Source organism: Geotrypetes seraphini, chromosome 4 (assembly GCF_902459505.1).
Source record: "Geotrypetes seraphini chromosome 4, aGeoSer1.1, whole genome shotgun sequence".
In the NCBI taxonomy this organism is placed as follows: domain Eukaryota; kingdom Metazoa; phylum Chordata; class Amphibia; order Gymnophiona; family Dermophiidae; genus Geotrypetes; species Geotrypetes seraphini.
In genome coordinates this window covers 187,458,898-187,473,755 of record NC_047087.1, presented here as the reverse complement: position 1 = coordinate 187,473,755, position 14,858 = coordinate 187,458,898, and the positions used below count along the sequence as shown (strand labels likewise).

The window sequence follows — 14,858 nt, the reverse complement described above, 5'->3', positions numbered from 1 at the left end:
ACTGCAAAATTTGGATGGCAGAAAGACACTACAAGTTGGCATACCTCATCCACTGGAAACTTTCTAAACATTACAATATTGCTGAACTAGAAAAGAACTGGAAACATGACCCTGAAAGAATTATAGAGAATGAAAAGGTTATAATCACCTGGGAAATCCCCATTCTGACCAATAAATAACTAGGTTTAAGGAAACTAGACATACTATAGTGGTAAAAGAGAAAACCCCCCAATAGAATGGCATTGATCAAAGAGGTGTCAGTCCAAAGTGATTACCCTGAATTGCATAGAGAGAAGATCCTCATGTACCAATACAGTCCGACTAAGGCCTAGATCAGTGGTGGCACTCAGAGCCCTCTCTGTGGGCACACGCACTGTCGCCCCAGCACAGAGTTTGTTACTAGAAAGGCAGAGGAAAGTGAGGCTGGGCTGCTCCCCTCCCCCTCGCAACGCGTGCTTGAGGACATTTCTCACATCACTTGCCCCTCTGCCCAGCATCTCAATGGGAGCGCTTCCGCCCTCCCCTCTCTGGAGTAAGGCGGGCAGCTCATATGCGGCATGAGGCTGTGGTGCGGATGGCAGCCTTTTGAGTCTGTGGCAAAGGCGATTCCTTTGGTGGAGTTAGAGAGGAGCATAGCTCAGAGTGGCATAGCAGATGGGAGCAGATTGTTGATTCAGGGAAAATCCATTTCTTTAGTGCTAGCTAATAATGTTAGATATTTTTGGTATATAGATTTGTATTGGGTGCTTTATTTTTTTTTTTTTTTTTTTTTTGTAGACTCCAAGTCTTGAACACTCAAAAATGAATACGGCAAAAAAAAGCAAGAACAGATAGTGGAAGATCATTCCAAGAGGCCTGGACAAAGTCATTTGGAGTGACTGATTGATTGTATTCTGTGTAATGAAAGTTTTGTATGTCACACATCAAGTGTCAGAAGGCACTTTGACACCAACCACAAAAGTGTTAGACAAATTATCAGCATGCTTGCAACAGCAGAAATCACATTAATTGTTCAAAAGCATGCCAAATTCAAACTTTTACCTCAGTATTCAGGTTAAATTGGCATGTTGGCACTTTGCGATAAATAAGTAGGTTTTGGGTTGCAGTTTGAGCTCTGTCTCTAAAAGGTTCGCCGTCACTGGCCTAGATTCTCATAAAACTGTGTTAAAAAGTGACGGTCTGCTATCATAGCCGTTCTGATAGTGAATTTAAAAGTGCGAGTCATTCTCCAAAAATGCTCATGTAAATAAGGTTGGTGGAGAGTAGCGATGACTCACTAAATTTGCATGCCCATCGCTGGTGATAGCAATGGGCAAATGCGCAGAAAAAAAAATGCAAAACCCCCCAAAAGCGGGAGAGATGTTCAATTTCTCCAGCTGCCAACCAACAATCCCCCCTCCCCCCCCCCAAGCAGCAGGAGAGATACCCATTCTCTTCTGCTGCCACATAACATCCCCTCAAAAAAAATCTGCAGCAGGATGCCCACTCTCTTCCGCCACAATCCCCCCCCTCCACAGTGGCGGTGACCCCCCTTGCAGCGGGAGAGATGCAGATTCTCTCCCACCGCAAACAACCCCAGCCAGCTGGCCCGCTGCTTCAAAATGGGCCTTCCCCTCCACAGTGCATCCTGGATGCACCGGGGATGGGCCTGAGGCTCTGATTGACCCATGGGAGGGGCCTTAAACAACTTGGGCCAATCAGAGCCTCAGGCCCCTCCCCTGATGCACCAGGAAGAAGCAAACAACCCCATGCCTTCCCCTCTACAGTGCATCCTGGAATGCACCTGGGAGGGGTTTGAGGCTCTGATTGACCCATGGGAGGGGCCTTAAACAACTTGGGCCAATTCCCCGGTGCATCCCAGGATGCATCGGGGAAGGGAAGGCCCATTTTAAAGCAGCGGACCAGCTGGCTGGAGGGAATCTGCGTCCCTCCGATCAGACATCTACATGGAGGTGGGGGGGAGGGCATCGGAGACAGGGGGTGGTGTTTGGCAGGAGAGAGTGGGCATCTTTCCCATTGCAGGGGTGGTGGCAGCAGCAGTTTTGCTTGGCAGCGGGAGAGAGCAAAAGGAGAGCCTAAAGAAACATAAAAGGGCGGGACTCTGAAAACACACCTGATTTTCTTTCCTTTAGTCACAGCAGAAGACAATTTTTCCTTCCTTGTCATCGGAAGCAGATGAATTCAGAGATGAGTGGGATATAGCACAGCAGTCCTCAGTAGGGAAGGTAGGGAAGGACAGTGAACAGAACGTAGAAAGAAAGAAATATCAATCCAGGCAGTCCATCAACCCCCAAGGAATTGAAGAATGGGGCAAAGTCTCCAAGAAACACAAGAACCACCCAACCGAAGGAGCTCTACCCCAGATGGAACCATTCTTCCCACCAAAGGACTGATCAGAAACTGTGCACCAGGCCTCCAGAGAGCTAAACCTGTTCTACTCAATGCAAAGAACTAAACAGCTAGGACAAGTCTACCAAAGTTCAGTATTGAAGAAACCGAACCTGAGTCACCAGAGCATCCTTGGAGGGGTGACCTTAAAAAACGCCAGAGATAAACCCTAAGAGCCCCAAAGCAGAAGTGTCCGAGTCCATAGGAGAATGAAGCACAGGCACTGAAATTAGCTGGCTAATAAAACAAGAGGGAGCCCTCTCACCTGAAGAGCTTGAAACATGGGCTTCAAAATGGCCACGTGTGCCAGTGACTGAGCTACAAAATACTGTGCTGTGTGGGAATCCAATGGCCCCACGCTACCACAAATGCCAAATCTTAAGGCTCTGGCCCTGAGGGACATACCAAACTATGCCCTTCTGCATGCTCTTCACTTCCCAGCAAGAAAACAGCACTTTATAGCCCAGCTGAGGCAGAAAGGAAAAGAAACTTAAAGGTGTATGCACACACCACTATAAAAGGGAAGACAGACCTGAAGCAGTGTGCAGTGGCTCAGAACTAATTCAGCTCCCTCCAAACTATGACCATAAGAATTTAGAAGATGGTAAAAGAGTGTCCTCTTTTTTTTGTGAGGAGGGAGAATGGGACATGGAGGGAAGATGGTATGGGGGGAGGGATCTGGCACCAACAGATATACCCCCCTAAAGTAGACACCAGTTAGCCTAAACACCCCTTGCTTCACTGAACTGAGAAACTCAGAACAAAAACAAAGTAGCCAAGACGACCAGGAGCTTACGAGAGACCACCCAACCACCTGCTAGGAGATGGAGAAAACTGGCTTACCAAGAAGCTTACCATCCTATATATGATAGAGCTCAGTTTTTGTGTTTTCTATCTCCACCTGCTGGTGGATGATCATAACTCACTCATCTCTTGGATTCAACTGCTGCTGCTGACAAGGAAGGTAGTGTTTCAATCTCCTTTACAATCGCAACTTCCTATATGCAGTCTTAACAGTTGCTGATCATGCATCACAAACTCCAAACTAGGAAAGATTCAGTCACCTAAATCTCTCACATTCTCTACAGCTGTGGTAATAGTTGTCTCATATAGCTTCAAATCCAATTTTTGAAGGGGGGCATTAAATTTAGTTGTAACACCTCTGTTTTACCTATATTCACAACTTAACTGCTTGACATGAACCATCAAAGATGTTCTCTAACCTTACCACAATCTGTAACATCAAGCTGTCAGCATCTTTCATTAGAAAAAATAAATTGAACATTGTCAGCATAAATACAGCACTTCCAACCAAGCTGTCTAATGAAGTTTCCTAATACACTTCTCCCTCCGTATTCGCTGTGATAGGGGATTAACAGAACCGCAAATACAGCAAAACCGCTAATAACTTTCTTTTTTTAATTATCTATTTTATTGAAAATTATCAAGAATAACTTCTTGTACAGAATATGATCAAGACAATATTACAAAAAAAGAAACTAAATACAAAATTAGAGAATAACTCATTTGCTTAGCAAATAACTTTTTCATAAGTTATTCACAGTTTTCTATTAAGAACCATAGTGAATATGGTGAAACCGCGAATAACATGGTGGGAGACCTGGCCTGTTCCTGAAGGAGAGGCAAAACACGGTGAAGAAAGTGCTGGGAATCAGCGATTTTCTCTGTAAATGCTTGGAATCGATGATTTCTCTATGCAAGCTGATGTAATTTGGGGGGGGGGGAGCCAGTAAGCTAAAAACCATGAATAATCGAAACCGCGATTGCTGAAACCACAAATATGGAGGGAGAAGTGTAGTGTAAAAAGATATTAAATAGCATTTAAGAGAGTTCAGATCATTGAGGCACACCTCTCTCTCTCTTAGTCCCTCCATACAAACATCACCCTATACCTACACCCTAACCTTTCTATCTGCCAAAAAAAAAGTAGTAATCCATTTCAATACTACCAAACACCAGCACAATGTACAAGGAGTCTGGCATGCTGAATCAAGTCAAAGGTTGCCAAAAGGTCCAAAAGGACTAATAGAACATCTCCTTTATCAGGGTGCCTCAAAATAATCTTCCACAGCAACTGATTTTGTGCTGTGATCGTTTCTACGTTTTGAATGGGCCAAATGTAATCTTGAAGAGTCATCCAAAAAAGCTGTTATCTGTTTACAGACTATTCTGTCTAAAAGCTTGGGCAGCCAGTACTGACTGGCTTCAGAGTTATAATTTAAACATGCAGTACTTTAGGATCTCTCTCTTTACCTTTCGGTATGGGCTCAATAATAGAATGTTTCTATTCCTGAGGAGCACAAAGCAACAAAACCAAAGGAGATTGGAGGTCCAACCTTGCCTGCAGTGAAAAACCAACCAGGAGCAAACAAACCAAAACTGCAGACGTGTACAAGATGCAGGCAAAATTTATTGTGACAAATAAAATATATCTAAAAACCTTTTTACCAAACAAGGGACCCAACACGGTCCGTGTTTCGGACAACCTTCATCAGGGGTCCATGGTAAAAAAGGAAAGAAAAATGTGTCACAAAAAAATGTGGAGAAATAACAAAATGTATATTTCACCGAGAGTCGCCAACTGCTATGGAATATCACCAAAGTAATATGATATTCCATAGCAGTTGGCGACACTCGGCGAAATATACATTTTGTTATTTCTCCACATTTTTTTGTGACACATTTTTCTTTCCTTTTTTACCATGGACCCCTGATGAAGGTTGTCCGAAACACGGACCGTGTTGGGTCCCTTGTTTGGTAAAAAGGTTTTTAGATATATTTTATTTGTCACAATAAATTTTGCCTGCATCTTGTACACGTCTGCAGTTTTGATTTGTTTGCTCTATTCCTGAGGAATCACCCCCCTCCATTTGAAATTAAATAAATCTGTAACATTCCCAGGGTGGCAACTAGGTGAAGTTCGGATGGTGTTACATACAGTAGTAAATAGAAAATGTTATCAACAAACTGAAGCTGATAAACTTGCATTTCTTCCACACAGGTGCAATAAATTAACCTCTTATTCGCATGCAGTATAGCCTAAAGTAAATCTTATCCAGGATCTGTGCCGCTGAAATCCCTACTGATTGCTTAAGTGGCTGATAGAGATAACATAAATCTTATTTTTAAAACTTTTGTTCCAATTATACACATCATTTTATGCACAAGCTACACACATAACACTTACGAAATATACATGGAAGCATGTTTAGTAGCAAAAAGTTATGCACGAGAAGTGAAATTTGGTCATTTAGTATACAACTTAAATGCATGTTAGGTCAATATAATGAGGTCCAAAACAGTGTTTTGAGGGCCTTTAAAGAGCTGGAACTGTTGAATTTACTCAAAGTTACCATAAGTGCCGGTGCAGGTTCTTACCCTTATGCGTTAGGCAGGCTGATTGACTATCAGGCCCTTCTCGTTCACACACAATTTGTGGGTTTTACACTGCACTGGCAACTACAGATCGAGTATAACAAGACCAGAATTGCAGTACTATAGCAAATCTCTCATTCAGACATCATAGCATAGACTCGAATCTCAATGTGCAGCTGCGGTATTCTACAGCTGAATCATTAATTAAACCTGCTTCATAAAATATCTCCTTTATGAATTGCAGAGGCTTCTTTATACAGAATTTTAATGCTGCAGTAAAAACAAAGTCCCTGACTCGGATTTGCAAATCTTTCTAGGCCCAGCAGTTAGTCTGCTCTTGAACTCGCAAATGGTACTAAAGATTCTTCCAACACTAGGCATATTAGACACCACTATTTCAGTCTGACATTCTGCATTTGGACTTGGAGTTAATATGAGCAGCAAAAGGGAAAACCATTCTTTATTTATCCATGCAGTTCATATTCACAGCTCCATAACCAAGTCGAGCAGTTATGCAGCAAAGCTCTAAAAACACAATTCAATTATATCAGTCTTAAGCAGCCACTGAATTTGTTCCACTTCCAAAACTGCTTATCCGAAAAAAAACTTCTTCGTCAGTGTGTCTCTGGTGAGATACAAAATGCTTCTAATACACAACTGAAACATCTTTCTAAACCAATACAATAAGCTTGGCCCTCAGAAGTTTTACTGTATAAGACAAGTACATTTTTAATTCAGATTGGTAATTGTGTCCAAATCCTGCAGCTGGTGCTCTACAGTGACTGCGCATAAGAGAAGAGATTTCAGCTTATTTAGTTAGTTTTATCCTTTCCAGTACCAACTAGTGCTGCCCAATTAAAATCGATTCACCAATTCATTTCAGGTGAATCGATTTATCCCGCCAAAAAAATCGCCACCACCCCCCCCCCCCCCGATTCATTGACTGACCCTCTCCACTCACCCTTTAAAGCAGGAGCAGCAGCGCTGCCTTTTGCTGGCCTGCCGCTCCTGCTTTAGAGGGCGAGTGGGGAGGGTCAGTCGGGAAGTGGCTTTCCCGCTGCTGTGCTCTCCGTCTTCCCCCTGGCCTCCCGAATCAATCTCTCTAACTTCAGCAGCCTGCAATAAGATCGCTGGCGCTAGCGATCTCTGCAAGCTGCTGAACGGCTTCGGAGCATCTTCTCTCTGCCGCAGTCCCGCCCCTTCTCTGACATCAGAGTTAGCACGCAAGAAAGTCCCAAATTAGAATGCGCTAATCCCAGATTTTATAGCACATTTGTAAAAAGGGCTTCTCGGTGTTTAATCTCTCTCTATTTTCTGTCCTGTACCATTTCTTTGCTCCTTCCGTAATTTGTTCTTCTTTACAAGAAAGTGCAACAGTCTCAAGTTTGTGGGAAGAAATTTCAGACAACTTGGTTCCTTCTTTCAATATTTCACCTGCATAAGAGCGCACCCATGTGTATACAGATAGGTATGTATAGATATGTGAAAGCTGTCTTCTCTAATGATAATTTATTTTTTTACCATAAGGGACCAGGCTCACATTTATAGAGCACAAGGGTGAAGGAGGACTAAATCCAAGAGGTCCTGCGAGACTAGAAAGGGAAATTTACTAATTGTTCAGTACATATCACCAGTAGACAAAGCTGGCCCTGAAAAGCAATGTAAGCAATCCATAGCATCAAGACAAAAGAAAACAAAAATTAAGGGACAGTGCCCAAGAACCTCATGCAGGTGAAGACAGCAAGAAAAGGGACAGTCTCTACTTCTCCCTCAGATGAAATTCTGCAAAATTTCTCCACTGTTCACATTTCAGATACATCAGAAAAAAAAAATTTACTCAGTACTGCCAAACTTATGGCTTTACAAAATGGAAAAATGGGAATTTGAAGATTATATACCAGCTTCTCCGTAAGTGATCAATGACAGGGAGAGAGGGTTAAGGGTTGGGGAAGGGATACCAGCACAAGGGTTTTATTTCCTTTATATTCTATAAACCTAATACATGGAACAACAGTGGAGTGGGATGCTGCAATAGTTATATTGACTACTTTAATAGATAGTATTTAAAAAGTATTATCTGAATAATTTTTGAAAGTGGGAGAACCCATTTTTCTTAACCCTTTCAGGACCAAGGGACATATTTGTCCCATAACTTTAAAATCCTATAAATTTTGATTGGGATAGTCTACAGTTCTAAATTTGATATGTACGGATTCCATATGATACTGCCTTTATGTAAACAAACTGGTTCCGACATTCATTCATTAGCGTCGTTGCTAGATTGACGAGAAGATTCACTTGCCACACTGTCCATAAGCCAGAAGTGTGATTTTTTAAAATAAAAATAATGATATTTCACAAAAAAAATCAATTTTTTGGCATCTGCAAGCCCTTTTTACCATAAAAATGTCATCAAAACCACAAAAATTGGCCTACGATCCTTATGGTCCTGAAAGGGTTAATGGTCAGTTTTACAACACACTGTTAAGGTGGGAGAAAAGGCTCCGCTGAGCGCTATTGCAACCCAAAACATGAACGTAGTGTATTCCTCCCAAAAGGAGAATAATATGGGAAATACTGTATATTTCTATCCTGGAACTCAAGCACCCTACATGAAAAGGCAAGCAGAGCTATCTAAATGGCAGATTATTTCACTTTAACTTATTTTAACTTGCTTACATTTTTAGTTTTCATTTGCACCACCGACAACATAATACAATAAAATCAGAAGTGATTTTTTTTTTTTTTTTTTAATAATAATCTGGAGAAACCAAGTATTTGAAAAAAGATTCATGAGACTGCTCAGCAGAATTCTCACTGACTGAAACCAGAGACCTAACCAAATACATTTTATGAAGGAATCCCAGGACATTGCTGCTAAAGTACAACTAGAAATGAGAAGTATGAGGCCAATAGTGAAAAGTTATGACCACATGGCAGGTAATTGTGTCCATATACAATCAGGGAGCATAAGACACTCTTACTAACCAGTAGTCAAACAACAAAATTGAGTATCAAACTTAGGGCTCCTTTTACTAACGTGCGCTAGTGTTTTTAGCGCATGCAGGAAATTACCGCGCGCTACACGGCTAGAACTAACGCCAGCTCAATGCTGGCGTTAAGGTCTAGCGCGCGCTATTCTGCGCGTTAAAGCCCTAACGCAGTTTATTAAAAAGAGCCCTTAACGTCATGGGTTCCAGAGTCAACCACTTAATCAATATTTATTAAATGGACCTCAAAATCCACAGGATATTGCTCCCTGAAGTACCAAGATTTAAGAAAGGGAGGCTTACAGATTATCACTGGTCCGCTCCAGGTTAGCAATTATCTAGGGAGAAACCCCCAAAATGGGGGGGGGGAAACTTCCTAGGCTTCTAACAACCGGCTTAAACTTTAAGTCAAAAAAGGCTCAGGAACTCCTGCCATTAAGGGGAGTACTATCAGGCGATAAGTTGAAAAAGCCCAGGGAGACAGCTTAAACAGCATTCTACAAATACAAAGCAGCCAGTGGATGCAAAAGTATACACTTAGCTTAACTGCCGTCTTCACGTTGCTGTCTTATTTAGCACACTACACGGCTCTCCAACCACATTCCAGAAAAATGCCGTGAGCTTCTAAGCCGCGGTTCTTGGCAGGAAGTCCATAGAACGCTGTCAGCTGTTAACAACCCAGGTTCTTGCGTCTTCAACAAGAGACAATTGTATCCAACAGGATTACACAGCAAGAAATTAAATGAATTCTAAAATGTATTATTCCTCTGGTATTTGAAAGCAGCCTCCCTCTCTCTCTGGGGATATATTCTGCCCTATAACATCACTGGAATTCCTTTTCTTATCTTTGACATTAGACTGTATACCAACCAACTCTGTATGTCAGTTTGGGCGGTATAGGATGTTTTAATAAACTATAAACTCTGGAGTTAAAATTTCCTCAGAGAAACTTTTTCCATTTTTCATTTATATATTAGATATAGAACGTTGTCGTTACAGTGAGTGCCAGAGTCAGTGTCAACTCATGGCAACCTTCCGAACAGTTACCCTGAACTGTGTTTGTTCTTCAGTCAGGTGGCTAATTCAAGGGCTTATTTCCAAAACGCACTAAGTCTATTTTAGTTTTAGCAGAGAAAATCAATTTTTTTAATGTAAAATATTTTTCATTTCCCTCAAGAGGTGGAAACATAGAAACATGATGGCAGATAAAGGCCAAATGGCCCATCTAGTCTGCCCATCCGCAGTAACCATTACCTTTCTCTCTCTGAGAGATCCCATGTGCCTATCCCAGGCCTCTGCTGCTATGACTGGCCTCACAGTCTCCATGCATAAGTCAGGCACTTTCAGTGCAGCATTGACCGACTTGAGGTCCAGAACTGGCCTCCAGTCATCTGAGCAAAGCTTTCTCTGGCATGATGAAGTATAAGGAATATCTGCCCGAAGCCGATTCTTTGTCTGGGACTGGCTCTATGGCACGAAGATCCAGTAGCCTTTGCACCATTGCCGAGATTCTGAGGGCTCTCTCCAGCCGGCTGCAGAATCTACAAAAAGGTCCAGAAGGGAGGCATACAATTCAATTTTTTTTTAAATTTCTCAAACTTCTAGGACCCAACGGTCTGCGTCAGAGCCCATACCGAACAATAGGTCAACAGCCTGTCTCCTTTCTAGGAGGGGGAGGGAAGAGGGGCTTGCCCCTGTCCAGGCATCATTGTGGTTTCTTGGATACTGGAAAGGGGCGAGAGCTAGAGGCATGTCTTCTGCCCCCCAGCTGAACCTGTGCCATGACCCCTGAAAGAACCTCTGTATCACTTGGCCTAACCATACAAAGACAGAATCTTTGAGAGGCTCAAAAATTTCCATGTACCGGACCCCAAGCTGTCCAGTGGTATGCTGTCCGGCAAGGCCTTAGGACAGCAGTCCATGACCCTTGCCAAATAGCATCTTCCCCTGAAAGGGAAGCCTGCTCATGTGGCTTTAGAGGCTGAAATCTACTGCCTACTGTCTGATCCAGAGCATCCACTGAGTGGAAATAACATAGGCTTAGACCTTGCTCATGATTCTGATATCATACATATATAATTCACCCCTGATAGGAGCATTTGGGGGTCTTCGTTTTCTTCAAAGGCTGGGACTCCAAGACAGTCGGGTGTGGAAAGCACATGGCACAAAGGTAGCTGTGGCTGCTGCCTTAATTCCAAGGGCCAAAGCTTCAAATTGTCTTGAGGACCACTTCCACTTTATGGTCACGAGTATCCTCTAACATCATACCTCCTTCACTAGGCAAGGAGGTTTATTTGGTGACTTGTGCCACCAGTGAATCTATCTTCAGCTGAACAAACAGCTGTTGAACTCTCAGTGGTCCATGACCAGCTTTGTTTTGTCCAGATGCAAGGAAAAGAATGTGGTCAGAGTAAATAAGCAACTCATAATTGAGCACTGCGACAAGGGGGCTGGAGGAACCTCTGGCTTAATTCTCACAGCGAGGTAGATATAATGCCCAAGAGTGCAGAAGCTTTGAACAGCCAGCGTAACATGGGGTTAGAGAATGACACGGGGAGCGATCCCCACAAGGAGCCGCGGCGTGGCTGCGGTTTGGCTGCGGGTTATGGAGACTCCATAGCCAAATCGCCGCAGACACGGGGACAAAGGTTTTCACCGCCCGCAAAAACGGTGAAAAGATTTGTCCCCGCAGGCAAATGTACCCCCTTCAATGTACCGCTATTTACCTTGCCTTCACCGTGTGTCTTTGGTTCGGGACCTGGTGTCAGATTTTTTCCGGCGGCCATGTTTGTCTCCGCCATGTGGTCTGTCTCCTCCAACTCTCTCTACCCGACTTGCACGTTGCCGCATTGACTCCGCCCCCTAATATACAGGTTCTTCATTGGTCAGTTCTTTTTGCTGGGTTGGATTCACTTTTCACTCATTTCACTGGGAGGAGCTGAAAGCCTGAAAACTTCGTCAGGTACAAGTAAGTGTTCTCCCCGGCTGATTTAGATGACCGCCCAGCTAATCCTGCTCCTTCCCGGGCTGACTCGCGCCGAAAATTTTGTTTGACGCCTGCCTATTTTTTTTTTTTTTGCCAGCATGCTTTTACTTGCTTCGGGCCTTCCTCGTTGCCGGGACCTGCCTACTTTCTGTTTCCGCGAAGGCAGGACCCGGCAGTGAGGAAGGCCCGAAGCAAGTAAAAGCAGCAAGTTGTAAGCTTCCCTCCGGGCCAGGGCTCTATCGTGTGCGTGCTGACTTCCCTTCTCTCCCCCCCCCCCCCCCCCGGGACGCTACTTCTGGTTTCGGAGGGAAGCCAGCATGCACACAATAAAGCCCCGGAGGGAAGCTTACAACTTGCTGCTTTTACTTGCTTCGGGCCTTCCTCGCTGCCGGGTCCTGCCTTCGCGGAAACAGAAAGTAGGCAGGTCCCGGCAACGAGGAAGGCCCGAAGCAAGTAAAAGCAGCAAGTGTAGTGGTATACCATTTGAGAAAAAAAAAAAACGCACGGACGTCGGACCTGATTCTGCTTCCTCTCGCCACGGACACGGACCTCAGATTTTTAAGGCGGTACAGGTTTAGACCCGCGAGGTCCGTCAGGTCCGTGAGGTCCGCGTTTTACCCCTTCCTCAACCTTGGTGCTTATTGTGGTCAGCCAGGAAGAATGAAATCAAAAAAGTTCGAGTTTAGTCAAGCTGTGATTTGAACTTTATAGGCTTTTTTTTTTGCATCCTTTAACTGGCAGGCAGAAGAATGCTCCATTTATTAATCTTGCAAAGTCTGATACAGAAAAAGCTAGAAGTGCATCAAGATTTAAGGAGCTTGGGATGTGCAAATCTACTTAATGCAGAGATTACAGTAAAACAAAATCACTTTTCTATTTCACTGCAGCTCTATGAGGTTCTTTTGCCCTTAGCTATAGTCAAATGATGGATAGGAATATGTTTATTTCATTTAAGTTAAGGGAAAACAATATTTTTTCTGAGTATCCTTTAAATAATGGTTCACAAATTAATTCAGCCTGTTTTAAGGCTGGGTTTTGTTTTTCACATTATTGCTTCTGTTTTTATAATCCTTAAAAAAAATAAGGGGCAATTCTCCAAGTGGGTTTTTCCTCATAGGCACCCTGAGACTGTACAGGGAACGCCTATTCTATAGCAGTGAATGGGCTACCAGGTTCCATTACAGAATGGTAGAATATAGCCTTAGATTCAGGCACCTTACAGTTAATGCAGCCATAGAGCGGACGTAACTAAGCATGTCCACTTGTGGGAGAAATGATTTTATTTTCAGTTTAGTGATCAAAATGTGTCTGTTTTGAGAATTTATATCTTCTGTCTATATTTTGCACGATGGCCCCCTTTTACTAAATCGCAATAGCGGTTTTTAGCACAGGGAGCCTATGAGCATCGACAGCAGTGCAGGGCATTCGGCGCATCTCCCTGTGCTAAAAACCGCTATTGCGATTTAGTAAAAGGGGAGGGGGTATATTTGTCTATTTTTGTATAGTTGTTTCTGGGGTGACATTGCATAAAATCATCTGTCTTGACCTCTTTGAAAAATGAAACAAATATTAATTAATATTTTCTCTGCATACAGTGTGCTTTGTGTTTCTTTTAATTTTGTGGTTACCATAATGAATTAATATTATATACAGTAGTGTACATGAAAAATGAATGGAAGAAATTGCATTACAATTAGTACTATTTACTATTATGATGGGGATGGGGGGTCAGGGGTGTGCATTCCAGCTACCAGCACATCTTCAGAGAGGGCATTCTCTATTGCAGGAAGGACTGTGGAAGAAAGGAGAACTAGACTGAATCCAAAGATTGTAGATGATTTGTTGTTCATCCACGGGTTAAAAAATAAGGACAATTAAAAGTACAGGTTGTGTTTTGTTTTTGTATAGTTAACTAAGTTGTAAAGTTGTAAAGAATGTTTCCTTTATACGTTAATAAAGATAAGTATATAAAATCATACCTGTTTGAGGCTTTTATGCATGCTGCGGTGACGGTGACGGGGCGGTGAATGGGATGGCAGTGGCGGTGACGGGGCGGTGAAAGGGATGGCGGTGACGGTGACGGGGCGGTGAAGGGAATGGCGGTGATGGGGCGGTGCAGAGGATAGTCGGCCGAGGACGGGGCGGTGAAGGGGACAAATTTTTTCCCCGTGTCATTCTCTACATGGGTCTTCCCCCTGAGTCCAGGGAGAAGTACAGGTTCTTGACCACTGTTCTCATGCAGAAAACCAGATTCTGCCAGAGAAACTGCATTCTGGGACAATAATGGCATGGAATCAGACTTTCCATCCTGCCAGTCAAAGTCAGTCTGAACATCTTGGTCCAGCTCTGTGTCCTCATCTGGTTGGGGCACATGCTGAGGGGAGATTCCCTACAACACCGCCTCAGTTATGTTTTATGGAGCATTCCCTCTGCTATCTAGCTAAATTTAACCAACCAGTAAGTGGAGCTGCCAAATATCTATTCTAAAGTTATTCAAGTAATTATCTAGTTCAGTGGTTCCTAAACCTGCCCTGGGGGCTATACAGTCAGTCAGGATTTCAAGATATCCCTAATGAATATACATGAGAGAAATTTGCATGCCTACTGCCTACTTTATAAGCAAATCTCACTCATGCATATTTATTAGGGATATCTTGAAAACCTGACTGATTTGGGGTCCTCCAGGACAGGTTTAAGAACCACTGATCTAGTTTTATATTCAGCAATGAGACTTATCTAGTTAAATATAATGAATATTCAGGTAATATCCAGATAAACTCAACCAGACTTTTGCTTGTTGAACACTGGCCCAAATTTTCTCCATTTCCATTATATTCCAAGCAACTAATTTCATATCAAAATCTTCTGCCTTGCTTAAAATGTTGATTATATGCTCACCTTGCTGTTTCATAGATATGACCTTGTAGATGCATTTTTTGTGTTGGGGAGGGGGTGTTGATAGGCTTAATATGTTTTTCATATTCTTGGACACATTTCTATACTTATACTATGGCTCCATTTTGTTCTATATGAGGAGCACACTGCAACAGTGTTGTAGAGATCAAGCCATTTCTTGAAGCAAAGAAGCATTGTGTCTG

At 43.0% G+C, this 14,858-nt stretch overlaps 1 protein-coding gene across 3 annotated transcripts in view; it reads right to left on the bottom strand.

The window, feature by feature from the left end:
- Positions 1–14,858, bottom strand: part of MICU1 (mitochondrial calcium uptake 1) — a 376,908-nt gene that overhangs the window by 180,440 nt on the left and 181,610 nt on the right. The window lies entirely within an intron of this gene.